Here is a 20622-nt window from a genome sequence, read left to right as displayed (position 1 = left end):
TCATCTTTAGGTGCTGAAAATGTTCTTTATCTTGATCTTGGTGGTGATAAAATAGGTCTATTATAGCACATGCAAGAATTAATCTAGCTATATATTAAATTTTTTTAATGTTTATTTATTTTTGAGAGAGAGAGAGAGACAGAGTGTGAGCAGGGGAGGGACAGAGAGAGAGGGAGACACAGAATCTGAAGCAGGCTCCAGGCTCTGAGCTGTCAGCACGGGGCCCAATGCGGGGCACGAACCTACAAATGGTGAGATCATGACCTGAGCCAAAGTCAGATGCTTAACCAACTGAGCTACCCAGGTGTCCCTCTAGCTATATATTTAAGATTTGTGCACTTTATGAAAGTTACACGTCATTAAACAAGAAAAGAACTAGTTGTTTTGGTAAGTGCCTAGAGTGTATATGATGATGTACATAGGTAAGAGAGACACTGAATATATGAACCTAAAAGTTTATAATCTCTTATGAAAATGATAGATACTTTTATTCTTGCCCCAAAGAGGTTCTATTCCATCTCCTAATACAAATTAGCTGTAGATGTAACCAGACAGAGGTCATTTCTCAAAGAAAGTTTTGGATTTGCTCATATATTTGGGCAATTATTATTTGAGATCTTAGAATTACATATATAGAAAATAGAAAACTATAAGAGCAGGTGTTGATAGTTACCTGTCTGAACTATAGATGAACTTGAGGCTATGTCTCTTGTGGAGCCTGATTTTCTATAGTATCATTTTCTTTTTTAAAAAATTTATTTTTATTTTTTAAATTTATATATTTTTAATGCTTATTTATTTTTGAGAGAGAGAGAGAGATCAAGCAGGGGAGAAATAAAGAGAGAGGGAGACAGAATCTGAAGCAGGATCCAGGCTCTCAGCTGTCAGCACAGATCCCGATGTAGGGCTCAGATTCACAAACCTCTAGATCATGACCCAAGCTGAGCCACCCAGAGGTCTCACTGTACTACCATTTTTTAATGGGCATGCCAAGATGAGTTAGCTGCAAAGATATTCCCAGGAAGTTGAAGAATTAATTTGGTTGATATGAATGTGAGTTAGATTTTGGCATAGTTAATATTGAGCTTTCTTGTTTCTTAGTCATTCTTTATTCATAACAAACTATTTCACGCATACAGTTTGGTTTTACTTTGAAATACGTTTTAGTATTTGATACGTCTTTGAAAATGTATACCTCACTTATGAGAAGTCACAATTATTATTCAGGATAGTTAATTATTAAATTTATATGCTAACCCAGCTGCGTATGTTATGTTTTACAATTTTCTGATTTTCCTAAATCTTCCTAAAGGAACATGCATTACTTTTTAATTAGAAGAATAATTATATAGTATATTATATAATTTACTGTAGTTATATATAATTTATATATTATTTATATTATATAATACTAATAACATATGTTTATTTACTTCAGTTATCCTCTCTGAATTCCATAGCCATCTATTAAATATTCAGCTATAATGTTTAATAAGCAAGTCTCTAGTTTATCATATCTCCAATCAAAATCTTCTTCTCTGTATTTGAGACTAGCACCTTCATGGAGACAGCAACCGAAACCATCAACTGGGGTATGATCTCTATCACCTTCCACATTCTACCTAACAAGAAGGCATGTCTGTTTTACCTTTTTAGAGTGTCTCTTACCCACTTCATCTCTTCACCCTTATATTACTGTCCCTCCAGTTCATCTTCCATAAAGCCATAAGGATGAGCTTTCTAAAACACATACCTGATCATATTACACCCTTGCTCAAAATACTATTGCCTGTTACATTAAATTCAAACTTCTTAGCATACCTGGGGCCTTGGTTCCCTGACTCCTGCCTACCTAGCCATACTCAGAACTTATGCTCCAGTTGTGCCAAGCTTCTTGCAATGATCTTTACCTGCCAGGCTAATGTAATCTGTTGTACATGATGTTTTTTTAATGCTCTCTCATTCCATCTGCCATCATCCACCTGCACATCTTTCAAGATTAAAAGGTATCTACTCCAACTAGGTTAATCTACTCATTTTTCACCAAATATGTCCTATGGTTTTCAACACCTATACTTGTGTTGTTATGCGTTCCCTTAACTTGAATGTCCTTATCAATTATCTTCAAGTTTCCAGGACTGCCATTTTCAAGGCTATTTTAATAGATAGATGAGATAATTCAGATTGAGAATCTGTTCTGGGACTGTAGAATTTAGATCTTCCCATTCACTTAAGGCCATTCTAGCACACTATAAAAGCAGTTATGTGGATGAGCAGAAGGACAGGGATCTGACCTTTTGGCTCCATTTTGTTATGCCATGGCTATACGGAAATATGTTTTCAAGTAACTAAAGCAAACAGGATGCTGAGCAATTTGGCTAACTAGGGACATTCTTGATAACCATTCTGGATATTTAAGATGAATGAATGCCTTCAGACTTGGGCTTGGATTAAGGGAATTGGCTTGCCAACTGTTGCTTTGCTGTGTAGATACAGCTGGTGTTAGATATTTGCATTTGATAATATTTGACTTACTCTGATGTCTAAATCTAATTTTTGACAGGGATACCTAAAAGGAAAAAAATTGCCTTGAAGATTCCTTGTGAAACACTCAGGGATATATGCAACTTCTTTCTTCTGCATAAATCAAAATTTTGCCTTTAAATTAATAAGGAGTTCTCAAGGTTCAGGAGAGCCAAGTCTCTGTCATACTCCATTACACAATAGGAAATGGGAAAGAGAAGAAAGAAATGTGCTGGGAACACAGTAAGCCAGCCACTCTACTGATACTCTTGCTGTGGCCTAATTATGACCAATTTGTGGAGGGTCAGTTGTATAATAGATAAAATTAAGGGATTCTTAAGCCAAAACATTCTGCGTAGAGAAAAAAAAAGCCTACAGCAAACTGACAGTACCATATGGAAATTTGTTTCTTTATTTGTGGTATCTTGGATAAACTTACACAAAATATTGTGCTTCTGGCAATGTTAGAACAAATGGCCATTATATTATGTCTATATTTAAAGTATTTTCCCCTTTTTACTACCACAATAATTTGAAGGGAACCAAGCAGCTGCCTCATTGTTTGAGAAACAGTTGTTTCATGGCTAAATTGATCCCAATTTCAGCAGCCACCAGCTTGTTAGGGATTTACTTTGAACATTTCAATGATAAGTGACAAAGTCCTAATGTCTAAGTATATTATGATGTGAGTCACATCCAGAGAAATTAGGAAACAACACACTGGTCAAGCTTTTTGTTTGTTTCAATGTTACACATAAGGTTACTGCCAGATGTTCACATTTCATCTTGCCTGGATAAAAATTTGTATTCAAGCATGTCAATATCATTTAACAGCAAAAGCAATATAATTACAGTATTCAATAAACATTTAATAAGACACAGACATTTTCAGTCAGAAGAGGACTTACCAGAGTGTACCTTTTAGCAATTTAGTAGTTAAATTAGGACCCCCCTTTTTTTCTTACAACATCTGGTGAACAGTCTGTAATTTCTAATGTTTTGCAGTGAAAAGCCACTGCACAAATTCATTCCTATGAACAATTTGCCAGTTGTTTACCTTTATGCCAATCTTATACCCCTATCAGGCATATATATTTCAAATGTGTTTTCTGCATTAAAAAACAAAACAAAACAGAACAAAACAAAACAAAAAACAAAACACTAGAAACTTCAGGTTTCTGGGCATAAAGTTAATGCTATTCAGTTCACCAACTGTCATCCATGTTTTAAGATGTCATCATCCTCTCAGCATTGTAAAATAAGCCACATTGGGAAGAAAAATGATTTACTAGCTCTACTTTTGCTTCACTTTGCTATGTTATCTAGATAGACAATGCACCGGGGGAAGGGAGGGAAGAAGGTAGTTTCAATTTTCCCTTCTTCCCTGTGTTGGTAGTTTGAGAAGTTAACATGAATGATCTTAAGAATAGGTTTAAAAATATCTAGCAACCCACAAGAATCGCTATTCCTTCCCACGCTTGTCAATGTCATCACAATGTACAAGATGGCAGTGAGTAGCACCAACAGCCTGAAATACTTACATTGTTCTGTATTTTAATCTACCAGCCAAGGCCCCTCTCTTTTAAATTTTTAAAAGAGTTTTATGGCTGAATTAATTTACATGCCTGGTTTACCCAGACAATATCATGCTACATTTTGCTTTGAAATGTATGACATCAGTCATTGACATATATCAGAGGTCAAAATTTGGATCATTGTTGGAGCAACACCCTGTATTGATTAGATATATTTCTTTTAAGAAACATTAAGTATGTATATGTTCACAATATGAATCCTCATAGAAACCACTTGAATTTTCATAGATAAGCGTAGCTTCAGTTTATAAATGAGAAAATAAAGATTAACGACTTAATTCAAGCCAAAAGGTTGGCCCTTGGCGGGAGGCAGAGCTCTTTAGTGGAAAGAAAGTTGGTCCATAAATCAAAGGACCAGGGTAATAGTCTCAATTTTGCCATTAGCTATGAGAAATTGGACAAACCATCTGTTCTTTCGATACCCTTGTTTCTCCATCTGCAAGTGGAAGTGAAATTCAGTTCATTTTTGTATCCTCAGAACTGTAGATTCAGAGTTGCAGTGAGTATGTATTTATATCTTTCTAATAAAATTCTTTGAAAAAGTATAATTGAATAAACATTTAATGAGTAAAAGTCTTCTAAGAAAACAGAACTAGACCTTGTTTTTATTGGAGGTACCCCCTGATAGTCTGCTTGTCTGGGGAGATGAGGTCCCTCAAGGGACTGCTTGAAGAAACATAGATTGTCCCTTCAAGGCTGGCTAACTGGTGGTTTTTGGTCTGCTAAGTGGCTTGTGAAAATGAAGACAAGAGTTTAATATGTGGATTTGGCAGAAAGAATTTTTATAGGTCCTATAAGGAAAGAAGAGGAAAGTAGAGTTAGTTGGCAGAGAAGAGAAATTTTGAGGAAAGGAACAAAACTGCTTAATGGAGATTTTGGTTAACTTCCTTTGGGAACTATACAATTTAGCTTTTTATCCATAACTCCACAGGTCCTGAGTGGGCAATCCGGTTCTTATCTGCATATTGTCCAGCTGGACTGCTTTGAAGATAAGAGAAATGCTAAGTGTGGTCTTAAGACAGCATACAGTTTTGGCTATGTTGCCCTCTGGGAGCTTGCTTACAGGTTACAAATAAGTCAGGGGGAGGAAATGTCTGATCACACAACCTAAAGATAGCAAGATTAGCTATAAGGACAGTGTTCTATTGTGGCAGTGAAATGACAAATGACTTAAAATATTTCCATCATGTATTTAAGTTCTTCATAATTTCAGTTTCATACACAGGCAGCAAATTAAATAGATACTCATTCAGATGCATTTTTTTTAGTGTGTGAACAAATGAAGTCTTTAATTCAGTCCTCCAGTTTAAATATAACCAAGTAAGTGGACTTTATCTTCTTAAAGAGCAAGAGAAAATGAATGAAGAAGCTGAGATTGCAGTTATATTTATTTATATAGAAGCTGATATTTTATCATAACTTCCATTACATAGTAAGCACTGTATAAATGTTAGCTAATATTGTTGTTATTATATGAAAGGCTAACTTGTCAAAAATATGAAATAAGAGAAATGTATCATCCAATTATAAATAATTTACATCTTAAGTAAACTAAGCAAAATCACCTAAGAATTCTGATTTCATTGGCAGGGACATTTTAGAGCTCCCTAGTGATTTAATGTGCAGTGGAACTGGAGGACAACTGCCTTCAATAGATTCACTATTGGACTTTTTTATTAAGAAGTGAGATGAGAAAGAGAAAATATATATAAGAAACTGATAACAGTTCTACTTCTGAAATATTTTTATTATGATGGTGATGGTTGAGGGATGGGCCATATGTGACAGGAAATATGACAAAGTTAGGTTTGGATGTTAAATATTTTATTTGCTTGCTTAATACTCATTTAAGGCTGATTGCTTTTTCCTTATTTTGCCAGTGGTCTTATTGGTTAGTCTATTTTCTAGTTAGTTCAGATTGTATTTATGTAGACACAAAATCTACTCCCCTTGATTGCTGTTCAAAATCATGCTTTTTTGAAACATCTTATCTAAGTGCAAATAAATCCATGTTTATTCCATAGTTAACTGAGAGAAATCTCTGTGCCATTATTTTTAAAAAATGTTTGTTTATTTATTTATTTTGAGAGGGAGAGAGCTCAAGCTGGGGAAGGGCAGATAGAGAATCCCAAGCAGGCTTCATGCTTTCAGTGCAGAGCCCTACCCAGGGTTCAATCCTACAAACTCTGAGATCATGATCTGAAGAGTAGGACACCTCACCAGCTGAGCCACCCAGGCACCCACTCTGTGCTACTATTCTAATTGTTATATTCTTATAGGTGTATATTGATATCTCAGTGTTATTTTAATTAACAATTCCTTACTTGCACATGATGTTGAGAATCCTTTCATTTGCTTATTTGCCATCTTCTTTGGTGAGTTGTCTGTTCAGATCTTTTGCCCATTTTGTAACTGAGTTATTTGTTTTACACTTTTCCCTATTACTTCATTTTATTTATATATTTTTGATAAAATTATATATATTTAAAGCATACAATGTGATTTGATATACATACACATAGTAAAATGATTATTATAGTTAAATATAACATATCTAACAGTTACCATTCTTTTTGCTATGATGAGTACACCTAAAATCTACTGTCTTAGCATATTTCCAGTGTTCAATGTGGTATTTTAAGTATAGTTGTCATGCTATAGAGAAGATATCTAGACATATTCATTCCATATAAGTGCAATTTTGTACCCTTTGACCAATATCTCCCTATTTCCCATGCCTCCTCATCTCTGGTAATCACCACTCTACTCTCTGCTTCTTTGAGTTTGATATTTGTTTTCTTATTATTGAGTTTTAAGAGAACTTAGTATATTTTGGATACTAGTTGTTTATCAGATATGTGTTTTACAAATAGTTTCTCCCAGTTTCTGGTTTGTCTCCTCAAACTGTTAAGAATATCTTTTGCTAAGCAGAAGTTTTTAATTTTAATGAGGTCTCACCTATCAACTTTTTCTTTCATAATACTTTTGGTGTTGTATCTAAAAAGTTATTGCCAAGCACAAGGCTACCTCAATTTTCTCCTATGTTGTCTTCTATGAATTTTAGGTCTATAGTCCATTTTGGTCTAAAATCCATTTTGAGTTAATTGTTATGAGAGATGTAAAGTCTGTGTCTAGATTAATTATTATTATTTTTTTGCATGTGGATGTCTGAATTTCCCAGCACCATTTGTTGAAAAGATCCTTCCTTACTGAATTGTCTTTGCTCCTTTGTCAAAGATCAATTGACTATGCAGGTCTATATGTTGTTTCTCTATTCTGTTTAATTGATCTAGTTATTGATTCTTCCACAAATACCACACTATCTTAGTTTTTTATTCTCAAGTTAGTTAATATATAGTGTAGTTTGGCTTCAGGTGTAGAACCCAGCGATTCATCTCTTATGTATGACACCCAGTGCTTATCCCGAAAAGTGCCCTCCTTAATGCCCATCACTCACTTTTCTTATCTTATTGCATTAGCTACAACTTCCAATACAATATTCAATAAGAGTGGTGAGAGGAGCGGTGCCTGGGTGGCTCAGTTGGTTGAGAGTCCAACTTCGGTTCAGGTCATGATCTCACAGGTCACAGTTCAAGTCCCAGAGCCCTATGTCAGGCTCAATGATTGTCAGCACAGAGCCTGCTTCAGATCCTCTGTCCCCCTTTCTCTCTGGCCCTCCCCCATTGTTCTCTCTCTAAAAAATAAAATAAATATAAAAAAGAGTGGTGAGAGATGTCCTTTTTTTAAAACAATTTTTTTAAATGTTTTTATTTGAGGAGGGATGGAAGATGGCAGCATAGAAGGACGCTGGGCTCACCTCATCCTGCTCATCACATCTGCCTAAGTAACCCAGAAAAATGCCAGAAGACTGGCAGAATGGACTCTCTGGAGCCAAGCAAGACAGGAGGCCCACAGAAGAGGGTAGTAAGGGCAGAGAGGCAGTGCATGCTACATGGACTGGCAGGAGGGAGCCAGGGCAGTGGAGGGGCAGCCCGCCCAGCAAGGCAGAGCCCCTGAAGTCTCGCTTGCAAATACAGAGGGGCCAGACTCTGTGAGTCATCTGGAATATTATAGTCAACAGCTCTGCTCAGAGAGCAGGAGGGTGAGAGGACACCGGGAGACAGAGGTGTTGAGCCCTGGAAGACACAGCTCAGCTCTGCAGGGAACAAAGGCACTGGCAAGTGACTTCTCCCTCTCCCATCCCCCAGTCAAAATCCCAAAGGGAACCAGTTCCTGTCACTGAACTTGCTTGCACGGTGCAAACACCCAACACTGTGCTTCTGTGGATCCATGCCTCCGACGACGAGTTAGCTTCCCTCTCAGTGCTGCAGGGCCCCTCTCACAGGAGACCACCAAAGGAAAAGTGAGCTGAGACTACCCCTCCAGCCCCTGTGCACCTTGCGGATCCACACTGGCTAATACATCAGATCCCATCAAGGCAGCACCGCAACCTGGCAGTGTGCAAATAGCCCAGACAGGGGCCACACCACTCCACAGTGAGTCCTGTCCCTGGGAGAGGAGAAGATAAGGTACACACCAGTCTGACTGTGGCCCTAGTGGTGGGCTGTGGACAGATATTGGGTCTGACTGTGGCCCCGCCCACAAACACAAGTTACTCCATACAGCACAGGGGAAGTGCCCCCGCAGTTCCGCACCACTCCAGGAACTATCCAAAATGATGAAACAGAAAAATTCTCCTCAAAAGAAACTCCAGGAAGTAGCAATAGCTAACGAATTGATCAAAAATGATTTAAGCAATATAACAGACCATAAATTTTGAATGATAGTAATAAAATTAATCACTGGGCTTGAAAAAAGCATAAAGGATAGCAGAAAATCTATTGCTACAGAGATCAAGGGACTAAGAAAAAGGCATGAGGAGCTAAAAATTGCTATAAATGAGGGGCAAAATAAAATGGAGGTGGCCATACCACGGATTGAAGAGGCAGAGGAGAAAATAGGTGAATTAGAAGATAAAATTATGGAAAAAGAGGAAGCTGAGAAAAAGAGAGGTAAAAAAATCAAGGAGTATGAGGGGAGAATTAGAGAACTAGACGATGCAATCAAACAGAACAATATCTGTATAATAGGAATTCCAGAAGAGGAAGAGAGAGAGAAAGGGGCTGAAGGTGTACTTGAACAAATCATAGCTGAGAACTTCCCTGATCTGAGGAAGGAAAAAGGCATTGAAATCCAAGAGGCACAGAAAACTCCCTTCAGACGTAACTTGAATTGATCTTCTGCACGACATATCACAGTGAAACTGGCAAAATACAAGGATAAAGAGAAAATTCTGAAAGTAGCTATGGATAAACAGGCTCTAACTTATAAAGGGAGACCCATAAGACTAGTGGCAGACCTATCTACTGAAACTTGGCAGGCCAGAAAGGAATGGCAGGAAAACTTCAATGTGACGAACAGAAAAAATATGCAGCTGAGAATCCTTTATCCAGCTAGTCTGTCATTCAGAATAGAAGGAGAGATAAAGGTCTTCCCAAACAAACAAAAACTGAAGGAATTCATCACCACTAAACCAGCCGTACAAGAGATCCTAAGGGGGATCCTGTGAGATAAAGTACCAGAGACATCACTACAAGCATGAAACCTACAGACATCACAATGACTCTAAACCCATATCTTTCAAAAATAATGCTGAATGTAAATGGACTAAATGCTCCAACCCAAAGACATAGGGTATCAGAATGGATAAAAAAAAACAAGACCCATTTATTTGCTGTCTACAAGAGACTCATTTTAGACCTGAGGACACCTTCAGATTGAAAATGAGGGGATGGAAACTCTTTATCTACCATGCTACTGGAAGTCAAAAGAAAGCAGGGGTAGCCATACTTGTATCAGACAAACGAGACTTTAAATTAAAGGCTGTCACAAGAGATGAAGAAGGGCATTATATCATAATTACAGGGTCTATCCATCAGGAAGAGCTAACAATTATAAATGTCTATGCGCTGACTATGGGAGCCCCCAAATATATAAAACAATCACAAACATAAGCAACCTTATTGATAAGAATGTGGTAATTGCAGAGGACTTTAATACTCCACTTACAACATTGGATAGATCATCTAGACACAGGATCAATGAAGAAACAAAGGCCCTGAATGATACACTGGATCAGATGGACTTGACAGATATATTTAGAACTCTGCATCCCAAAGCAACAGAATATACTTTCTTCTCGAGTGCACATGGAACCTTCTCCAAGATAGATCACATACTGGGTCACAAAACAGCCCTTCATAAATATACAAGGATTGAGATCATACCATGCATACTTTCAGACCACAATGCAATGAAGCTTGAAATCAACCACAAGAAAGTCTGGAAAACCTCCAAAAGCTTGGAGGTTAAAGAACACCCTACTAAAGAATGAATGGGTCAACCAGGCAATTAGAGAAGAAATTAAAAACTATATGGAAACAAATGAAGATGAAAATACAACAATCCAAATGCTTTGGGATGCAGTGAAGGCAGTCCTGAGAGGAAAATACATTGCAATCCAGGCCTATCTCAAGAAATAAGAAAAATACCAAATACAAAATTTAACAGCACACCTAAAGGAAATAGAAGCAAAACAGCAAAGACACCCCAAACCCAGCAGAAGAAGAGAAATAATAAAGATCAGAGCAGAAATAAACAATAAAGAATCTAAAAAAAACTGTAGAGCAGATCAATGAATCCAAGAGTTGTTTTTTTGAAAAAATAAACAAAATTGATAAATCTCTAGCCAGGCTTCTCAAAAAGAAAAGGGAGATGACCCAAATAGATAAAATCATGAATGAAAATGGAATTATTACAACCAATCCCTCAGAGATACAAGCAATTATCAGGGAATACTATGAAATATTATATGCCAACAAACTGGACAACCTGGAAGAAATGGACAAATTCCTAAACACCCACACACTTCCAAAACTCAAACAGGAAGAAATCGAAAGCTTGAACAGACCCATAATCAGCAAAGAAATTGAATTAGTTATCAAAAATCTCCCAACAAATAAGAGTCCAGGACCAGATGGCTTCCCTGGGAAATTCTACCAGACATTTAAAGCAGAGATAATACCTATCCTTCTCAAGCTGTTCCAAAAAATAGAAAGGGAAGGAAAACCTCCAGACTCATTCTATGAAGCCAGCATTACTTTGATCGATAAACCAGACAGAGACCCAGAAAAAAAAGAACTACAGGCAAATATGCCTGATGAATATGGATGCAGAAATTCTCAAGAAGACACTAGCAAATCGATTTCAACAGCATATGAAAAGAATTATACACAATGATCAAGTGGGATTCATTTCTGGGCTGCCGGGCTGGCTCAGCATTTGCAAGTCCATCAATGTGATACGTCACTTTAATAGAAGAAAAGAAAAGAACCATATGATCCTGTCTATCAATACAGAAAAAGCATTTGACAAAATTCAGCATCTATTCTTAATAAAAACCCCGAGAAAGTCGGGATAGAAGGAACATACTTAACATCATAAGCCATTTATGAAAAGCCCACAGCTAATATCATCCTCAATGGGGAAAAACTGAGAGCTTTCTCCCTGAGATCAGGAACACGACAGGGATGTCCACTCTCACCGCTGTTGTTTAATACAGTGTTGGAAGTACTAGCGTCAGCAACAGACAACAAAAGGAAATCAAAGGCATCAAAATTGGCAAAGATGAAGTCAAGCTTTCACTTTTTGCAGATGACATGATACTATCCGTGGAAAACCCAAGACTCCCAAGACTCCACCAAGAGTCTGTTAGAACTAATACATGAATTCAGCAAAGTCTCAGGATATAAAATCAATGTACAGAAATCAGTTGCATTCTTATACACTACTAATGAAACAACAGAAAGACAAATAAAGAAACTGATCCCATTCACAATTGCACCAAGAAGCATAAAATACCTAGGAATAAACCTAACCAAAGATGTAAAAGATCTGTATGCTGAAAACTATAGAAAGCTTATGAAGGAAATTGAAGTAGATACAAAGAAATGGAAAAACGTTCTGTGTTCATGCATTGGAAGAATAAATATTGTTAAAATGTCAATACTACCCAAAGCTATCTACACATTCAATGCAATCCCAATCAAAATTGCACCAGCATTCTTCTCGAAGCTAGAACAAGCAATCCTAAAATTCATATGGAACCACAAAAGGCCTCGAATAGTCAAAGTAATATTGAAGAAGACCAAAGCGGGAGGCATCACAATCCCAGAGTTTAGCCTCTACTACAAAGCTGTCATCATCAAGACAGCATGGTATTGGCACAAAAACAGACACATAGACCAATGGAATAGAATAGAAACCCCAGAACTAGACCCACAAATGTATGGCCAACTAATCTTTGACAAAGCAGGAAAGAATATCCAATGGAAAAAAGACAGTCTCTTTAACAAGTGGTGCTGGAAGAACTGGACAGCAACATGCATAAGGATGAAACTAGACCACTTTCTCACACCATTCACAAAAATAAACTCAAAATGGGTAAATGACCTGAATGTGAGACAAGAAACCATCAAAACCCTAGAGGAGAAAGCAGGACAAAACCTCTCTGACCTCAGCCGCAGCAATTTCTTACTTGACACATCCACAAAGGCAAGGGAAAGGCAAAACAGAACTATTGGGACTTCATGAAGATAAAAAGCTTCCGCACTGCCAAGGAAACAATCAACAAAACTAAAAGGCAAGTAACATAATGGGAAAAGATATTTGCAAATGACATATCGGACAAAGGGCTAAGTATCCAAAATCTATAAAAAACTCACCAAACTCCTCCCGAAAGACAAATAATCCAGTGAAGAAATGGGCAGAAAACATGATTAGACACTTCTCTAAGGAAGACATCCAGATACCAACAGGCACATGAAAAGATGCTCAATGTCACTCCTCATCAGAGAAATACAAATCAAAACCACACTCAGATACCCCCTCACGCCAGTCAGAGTGGTGAAAATGAACAAATCAGGAGACTATAGATGCTGGCAAGGATGTGGAGAAACGGGAACCCTCTTGCACTGTTGCTGGGAATGCAAACAGTGTAGCCGCTGTGGAAAACAGTGTGGAGGTTCCTCAAAAAATTAAAAATAGGTCTACCCTATGACCCAGCAGTAGCACTGCTACTAATTTACCCAAGGGATATAGGAGTGCTGATACATAGTGGCACATGTACCCCAATGTTTATAGCAGCACGTTCAACAATAGCCAAATTATGGAAAGAGCCTAAATGTCCATCAACTGATGAATGGATAAAGAAATTCTGGTTTATATACACAATGGAATACTACTTGGCAATGAGAAAGAATGAAATATGGCCTTTTGTAGCAACGTGAATGGAACTGGAGAGTGTTATGCTAAGTGAAATAAGCCATACAGAGAAAGACAGATACCATATGTTTTCACTCTTATGTGGATCCTGAGAAAGTTAACAGAAGACCATGGGGGAGGGGAAGGAGAAAGAAAAGGGTAGAGAGGGAGGGAGCCAAAACATAAGAGACTATTAAAAACGGTGAAGAAAGTGAGGGTTGATGGGGGTGGGAGGGAGGGGAGGGTGGGTGATGGGTATTGAGGAGGGCACCTTTTGGGATGAGCACTGGGTGTTGTATGGAAACCAATTTGACGATAAATTTCATATTAAATAAGTAATAAAATGTTTTTATTTATTTATTTTTTTGCGAGACAGAGACAGAGCACGAGTGGGAGAGCGGCAGAGAGAGAGGGAGACACAGAATCTGAAGCAGGCTCCAGGCTCTGAGTTGTCAGCCCAGAGCCTGACATCAGCCTGAACTCACAAACCAAGAAATGATGACCTGAGCTGAAGTGGGACATTTAACTGTCTGAGCCACCCAGGTGCCCCAGGAGATGTCTGTTTTTAAAGATTTTTTAAAATGTTTATTCATTTTTAAGAGAGAGTGAGAGAGACAGAGGGCAGAGGGAGAGGGGCAGAGAGAGAGAGTGACATACAGAATCTGAAGAAGCCTCCAAGCTCTGAGCTGTCAGCCACCGCCCCAGGTAGGGCTCAAATTTAGGAATTGTGAGATCAGGACATGAACCAAAGTCCAATGCTTAACCGACTGGGGCACCTGGGTGAGGTGATGGACAGAGAGATGTCCTTGATTGTTACCGATCTTTAGAGGGAAGCATCTAGTTTTTCACCATAAAGTATGATGTTAGGTGTGGATTTTTTATAGATGATCTTTATCAAGTTGAGTATGTTCCTCTCTATACATTTTTAATTAGAAAAAATCATACAGATAATATACATGAGCACATTCTAAGTTCAAAGACCTCAATAAAGAGCTATATGATAAAATATTTCTTTTACTTTTTCTACAGCTCTGTTCCCACTCCAAATCATGTTATCATCTCAGAAGAGATATTAATAGTTTTATGCATATTATTCCACTGAATATTCTACACACACACACACACACACACACACTCAACTCTTTGGGGATTATTGTTTGGGTTTCCTTCTTTTATGAATAAAATGCTATGCAAAAATGACATCTGTTGACTGGTCATTACATGCTAGGCACAATTCTTCATATATTCATGCACTCAGCCCTCACAATACTACCTTTGATGTAGATGTTTTTAGCATTCTTATTTTATAAGTAACTTAAAATATACTTATTTTATAAGTAATAAATAGAGAAAAGTTAAATAACTTGTCTCTATTAGACCAATACTGCTATTTCCAAGGTCAATTCTCAGTTCTCATCTTACTTGTTCTATTAGCTGTTGATAACCCCTACCTTTTTATTTTGTTTTACATTTGGTTTCAAAGAAATTACCCTTTTTCCAGTTTTTATATTTCACTGGTCATTCTTATTTGGTCTTTTTTGCTGGGTCCACCTATTTTCACTGAATGAATGTTGGAGTACCTCAGGGCACACAATTTGGTTCTTTTTTGTTTTCTGTCTACAGTTATTCTCTGAGTATCTCATCTAGTCTCCTGACTGAATACCATCTATATGCTGATAACTCCTGAACTTCCGGCTCTGAGCTCTTTTTGAAATTCACATTTATGTGTCCATTCACCATGTATCCAGTTGATATTTAATAGACAAGTAAAATCAACATGCCTCGAGTTGAACTTCTCATATTTCTCCTCTACCTGCTCCATCAACAATTCCCTTCAAGTTGTTAAAACTTTCTAAGTATTATGCAAGTGCATCTAATTGGCAGATTCTTATACATATACCAGAACCCCAACTTCAGGGGAATATTGGAAAAATTGTTCTTTATTTTATATCTTGTCCAAATAGAAAGGGGCTTAAAAGGAAGTTGAGAGAGCCAAACCAGGCATTTACCACTATCAGTTTACTTATTTATTTGAAAAGAAAAGCAAATTGAAAATTTTATAATTTGTTAACTAATGCTCTTGTTTTTAATTTTATTTGCTTTTCTTAGGTTTATTGTAATGTTTTCTTCTAAATTTTTATTTTATTTATTTATTTTTAATATTTATTTATTTTTGAGAGAGAAAGAGAGAGACAGAGTGCGAGCAGGGGAGGGGCAGAGAGAGAGGGAGACACAGAATCTGAAGCAGGCTCCAGGCTCTGAGCTGTCAGCACAGAGCCGGATGTGGGGCTTGAACGCATGGACTGTGAGATCATGACCCGAGCTGAAGTCGGGTCAACCACCTGAGCCACTCAGGTGCCCCTTTCTTCTAAATTTTTTAAAAAGTAATCTCTATGCCTATAATGAGGCTTGAACTCATGACCCTGAGATCAAGAGTCACATGCCCTACTGACTGAGATAGCTAAGCACCCCATCTTCTAACTTTGTAAATTGGATGCTTAATTTATAGATTTTCCTCTTTCTTATTTTTATATGTGCAATTAGGGCTATGAATTTCTCACTGCTTTATGTGTATCCCATAAGTTCAGATATGGAGTGTTTCTATGATAATTTCTAATAATGTCTATAATTTCATGACAAGTTAATAGCTTTTTTTCAATTTCAATTTTATTTCTCTGTGAACAGTTCTGTTTCTCTGTAAACATTCTAAAATTTTGAGGTGACAGGGATTTATTTTTATTTCTTGTATTGTTATTTATATATATATATATATATATATATATATATTTGTTTTTGTTTTTAATACTGAAACCACTCTTGGTCTCTCACTCTTTTTTTTAAGTTTATTTACTGAGAGAGAGAGAGAGAGAGAGAGCGAGCAGTTTTACATTTAAGGGGCAGAAAGAGAGGGAAAAGGAGAATCCTAAGCAGGCTCCACGGTCAGTGCAAAGCTCCATAAAGTCTGGATAGGGAGCTTGATCTCATGAAGCATGAGATTGAGACCTGAGCCAGAGTCAGAGGCTTAACTGACTGAGCCACCCAGGCACCCCATATTAATGTATAGTTTTATTTCATTTTGACCAGAGAATGGTGCCTATATTATTTATACTTTTAATTTTTTGAGGGATTTTTATGACCTAGTATATGGCCAATTTTATGAATATTCCATGTTATGTGTCAAAATAAGATATATTGTTCCTTTCAGGACATAGAATTCACCATATATCCATATATATGCATCTCCTTATATCAATTAGATCTTTCCATATTTTTTATCACTTCATCTGTACTGAACTGAGGCTTGTAAAATAAAGTTTCCTATAACTAGTGCATTTCTGTATAGTTCTTTTTAGAGTAATTGTATAATTTGATTTATGAAAGTAGATTTGATAGATAGAATTTAATAAATTTACCTTGGTATAATTTACTACTTTTGCTCTGAAGTCAATCCTAAATAATGTTAAATTTACAATTTCTTTTTTGTTTGTATTTGCCTAATACCCTCTATCATTTGATGTTTAATATTTAGATTATATATGGCATAATGTTGGATTTTGCTTTGTTGTATATTTTGTAAGTCTGTTTCTGTAATTAAGAATGTTTTACTCATTTACATATGTTGACATAACCCTTTGCCAATTCCTATGTGCCACTATATTTAACACTAAACCTTTGATTTTAATTTTTTTCATAATATGGCTTATATTTTCTTTATTTTTTTACTGTTTTTCTGATAACTTAAATGGTTTACATTTTTGTTCTAATGATTAACTTTATAACTTTACTTTTTTATTTCTTTAGATAATATACTTTGACTTCTTGCTATGAACAATATTATAATTAATGTTTTCCCTTCTTTCTCCTTGTTCCCCTCTATTATTCAGTATTAATTATTTTATTATTGGTTTTATTTTTATACCTATAAATGTACTTATACCTTTATTATTTGACTCATCAGCTCCAGGTGGCATAATCGTATAACCAAGAGTAAGAGGTAAGGATAAAACCAGCATATTTTTACTTTTTTCCATCTTTTCTTTTTTCTTCTTATATCTTTTGTGGTATTATTTATATATTAATAGGATTTATAAAGTTTACTGTATTTATTCCATATTTGTTTTAATCCTATTTCTGCAATTCAAACTCCATCCTTTAATAACTTTTTAGTAGGAGGTCATGGGAACTGAGTTCTTACATGTTCATGAAATTTTACTGTTTGTCTTTTTATGTAAATGAGAGTTCAGTTGACTGTAAAATTCTTAGACTACTTTTTATGTCTTTGAAGATGTTGCAGGTATCGTTCACTGTCTCTTAATGTGAAATCTATGGAAAAAGCTGAGGACTGCCTGATAGTTTCTTTTAGAAGGCTTCATCTAGTGTTTTTTTCCTTGCTGTTCAAGATATTCTCTCTAAAATCCAATTACTTTACCAAGATATTTCTTAATGTTTGTCATTCTTTGTGAGCTTTTTCTGGAACTTTTTAGTAGGTAAATTAAAATCTAATTTTATTTCTTGTAAGCTTTCTTGAATTATTTATTCTTAACTATAAAATAATCTAAATAAACATAAAAATATAGAGAATAAAACAAGCATCTCCATATCTAGCACCCAGCTTTACCAAATCATATAGTTTTACTATATTTGTCTTAGTTTTATTTTATTTTATTTTATTTTATTATTTTATTTTAAATTTCATTTTATGTTTTTGGAAATACAATACAGTTGAAGCCCCAAAACTCATAATTCCACTCCCTCTGACCTCTTCAGGAGTAGTTATTACTCACAATTATGTAGTTTTCATTTCTTTGCACATTTTTATCAATTACCATGTATGTAAATAATACATATGTAGTATTTTGCATGTTATCAAACTTTATATAAGTATTACAGGACACATATTATTCAACAGAACTTTGTTTTAGATTTGGTCACATCAATATATGTGCTGTGTATGCCATAATTTATTCTATTATCCTTTTTCTCCATTAAAAACACTGTAATGAAAGAATGCTATAATGAACATTCTTAGTCTCCTTGAAGATATGTGAACTTTTTTCTTGGCTTTAGCTAGAAATGAAATTGCCGGTGTTTAGTAAATACACATCTTCATTATTTAATGGATATTGCCAAATTTCTCTCAAACGATTTAACATTCTACATTTCTACGAGCGTTATATGTGCATTTCTAGTACTTCATATTTTGGCCAATGCTTATTGTTTTCAAATTTCAAAGTTTTCCCAGCTGATGAGTGTGAAGTTAATTGTATCTCGTGTTATAATTTGCATTGCCCAGATGTCTAGCAAGAGTGAAAATTATTTTTCATATTGTCAATGTTCATTTGGGTTTTCTCTTTTGTGAATTGCCTGTTCATAAACTTTCTCCAGTTTTTTTTTTATTGTTTGTCACTTTATTAGTAATTCATAGGAGTTCTCTTTGTATTATGGATAATACAAATAATCCTTTGTTTTATTTATTGCAAACATCTCTTTCTAATTTTTGGCTTTAAAATTTTTTTGAAAATCTCTTGTCATAGAAAAGTTTTAAATTTAGATATACTTAAAGTAAATCCTTTCTCTCCTTTATGAATAATGTATTTTTTTTGTGTCATGTTGAAGAAATCATACTACCCCAGGATTAAGAAAATATTCTGCTTTATTTTCTTCAAAAAATTTGTTTTTCACATAGAAGTTTTTTTTTTTTTTTTAACTTATCTGGAGTGTGTGTGTGTGTGTGTGATAAGATAGGGATATAATTTCATTTTTTTTTCCATATGATAACCCATTGTTCCAGAATTATTCATTAAATAATCTCTCATTTCCCTTGATTTTTCTTGCTCAGTATGTATATATTTAATCTTATATATGAGTTTATTACTATATTTAGGAGGTAACTTTTGAATACTTTTTTAAGGCTTATTTATTTGTTTTGAGAGAGAGAGTGTGTGAGCAGGGGAGGAGAGAGAGAGAGAGAGAGAGAGAGAGAGAGAATCCTAAGCAGGCTCCATGCTGATAGTGTGGGCTTGAACTCCCAAACTGTGAGATCATGACCTAAGCCAAAATCAAGAGTCCGGCACTCAACAGACTGAGCCACTCAGGTGCCCCCTTTTCAATACCTTTTATACTGGAAGTTTTGGTAAAAGTAGACAAAATAATAATGAATACCCATGTACCTATCTCCTGAATCAACAACCATCAACCCTTGGCCAATTCTATCCTATTTAAGTTTTATTCATTTCCTCTGATATCATATTATTTTTGAGGGAAATCCCAGCCACCCTATACTTAATATCAATGCTGTTATATATCAACTGTTCATATACTTTCATTTATATTTCTGTATTCTGCTTCGTTTGTATATTACACAATCCAGATGACAATAAAACACTATGTTAATTATAACAGCTTCATAAGCTTTTCTATCTGTTAACAAAATTTCCTCTTCCTTGTTTTTCAAAACATTCTTAGCTCTTCTCAGTCCTTAATTTTTCCATATTTGTTTCAGAATCAGCTTGTCAAAATTCCATAAAATCTTGTTAAAATTGTTATTGTAATTTTTTAAATTTATATTTTAAATAAGGAATAATTGATAACTTTATGATTTTGAGAATCTTTCCTTCCATGAATGTAGTTCAAATTTTAATTTATCCAATTCTTCTTGCTCTTTAGTAATGTTTGGTAATCACTAACAAAAAAAACCTTTTACAACTTTTGCCATATATATATATAGTTATAGTTTTCATTGCTGTTAGAAATAGGATATCTTGGGGTGCCTTGGCAGCTCAGTTAGTTGAGCATACAACTCTTGATTTTGGCTCAGGTCATGATCTCGCAGTTTGGGAGATCAAGCCCCATGTTGGGCTCTGTGCTGACAGTGTGGAGCCTGCTTGGGATCTCTCTGTCCCTCTCTCTTTCTGCCCCTCCTCTGCTCATACTCACATGCTCTCTCTCTCTTTCTTTCTCTCTTAAAATAAATAAATAAACTTAAAAAAAGAAATAGGATGTCTTTTTTCTTCCCACTGTTGAATTTTGCATGGTATATTGTAATATTTTATAAGTTGCTGTTTTATTCCATAATTTGCTGAAGTTTCCTATTAGTTTTAGTAATATTCTGTGAATTCTCTTAGGTTTTCTATGAGACAATGTATCACATGCAGAAGAAAATGTTTGAGTCCTTCTTTTGTAA

General features: G+C 35.6%; 1 long non-coding RNA gene across 1 annotated transcript in view; it reads left to right on the top strand.

Moving 5' to 3' along the window:
- LOC122238576 overlaps nucleotides 1-17433 on the top strand; it is a 51567-nt gene extending 34134 nt beyond the window's left edge. Inside the window, exon 3 of the long non-coding RNA XR_006217534.1 lies at nucleotides 17398-17433. This is a non-coding gene — a long non-coding RNA (uncharacterized LOC122238576). The remainder of the gene's footprint in view (nucleotides 1-17397) is intronic.
- Nucleotides 17434-20622: the final 3189 nt, after the last annotated feature.

Source organism: Panthera tigris, chromosome B2, assembly GCF_018350195.1.
Source record: "Panthera tigris isolate Pti1 chromosome B2, P.tigris_Pti1_mat1.1, whole genome shotgun sequence".
Lineage (NCBI taxonomy): Eukaryota > Metazoa > Chordata > Mammalia > Carnivora > Felidae > Panthera > Panthera tigris.
Note: the sequence above shows the minus strand (reverse complement) of the source record. Positions and strands in the feature narration are given on the sequence as shown.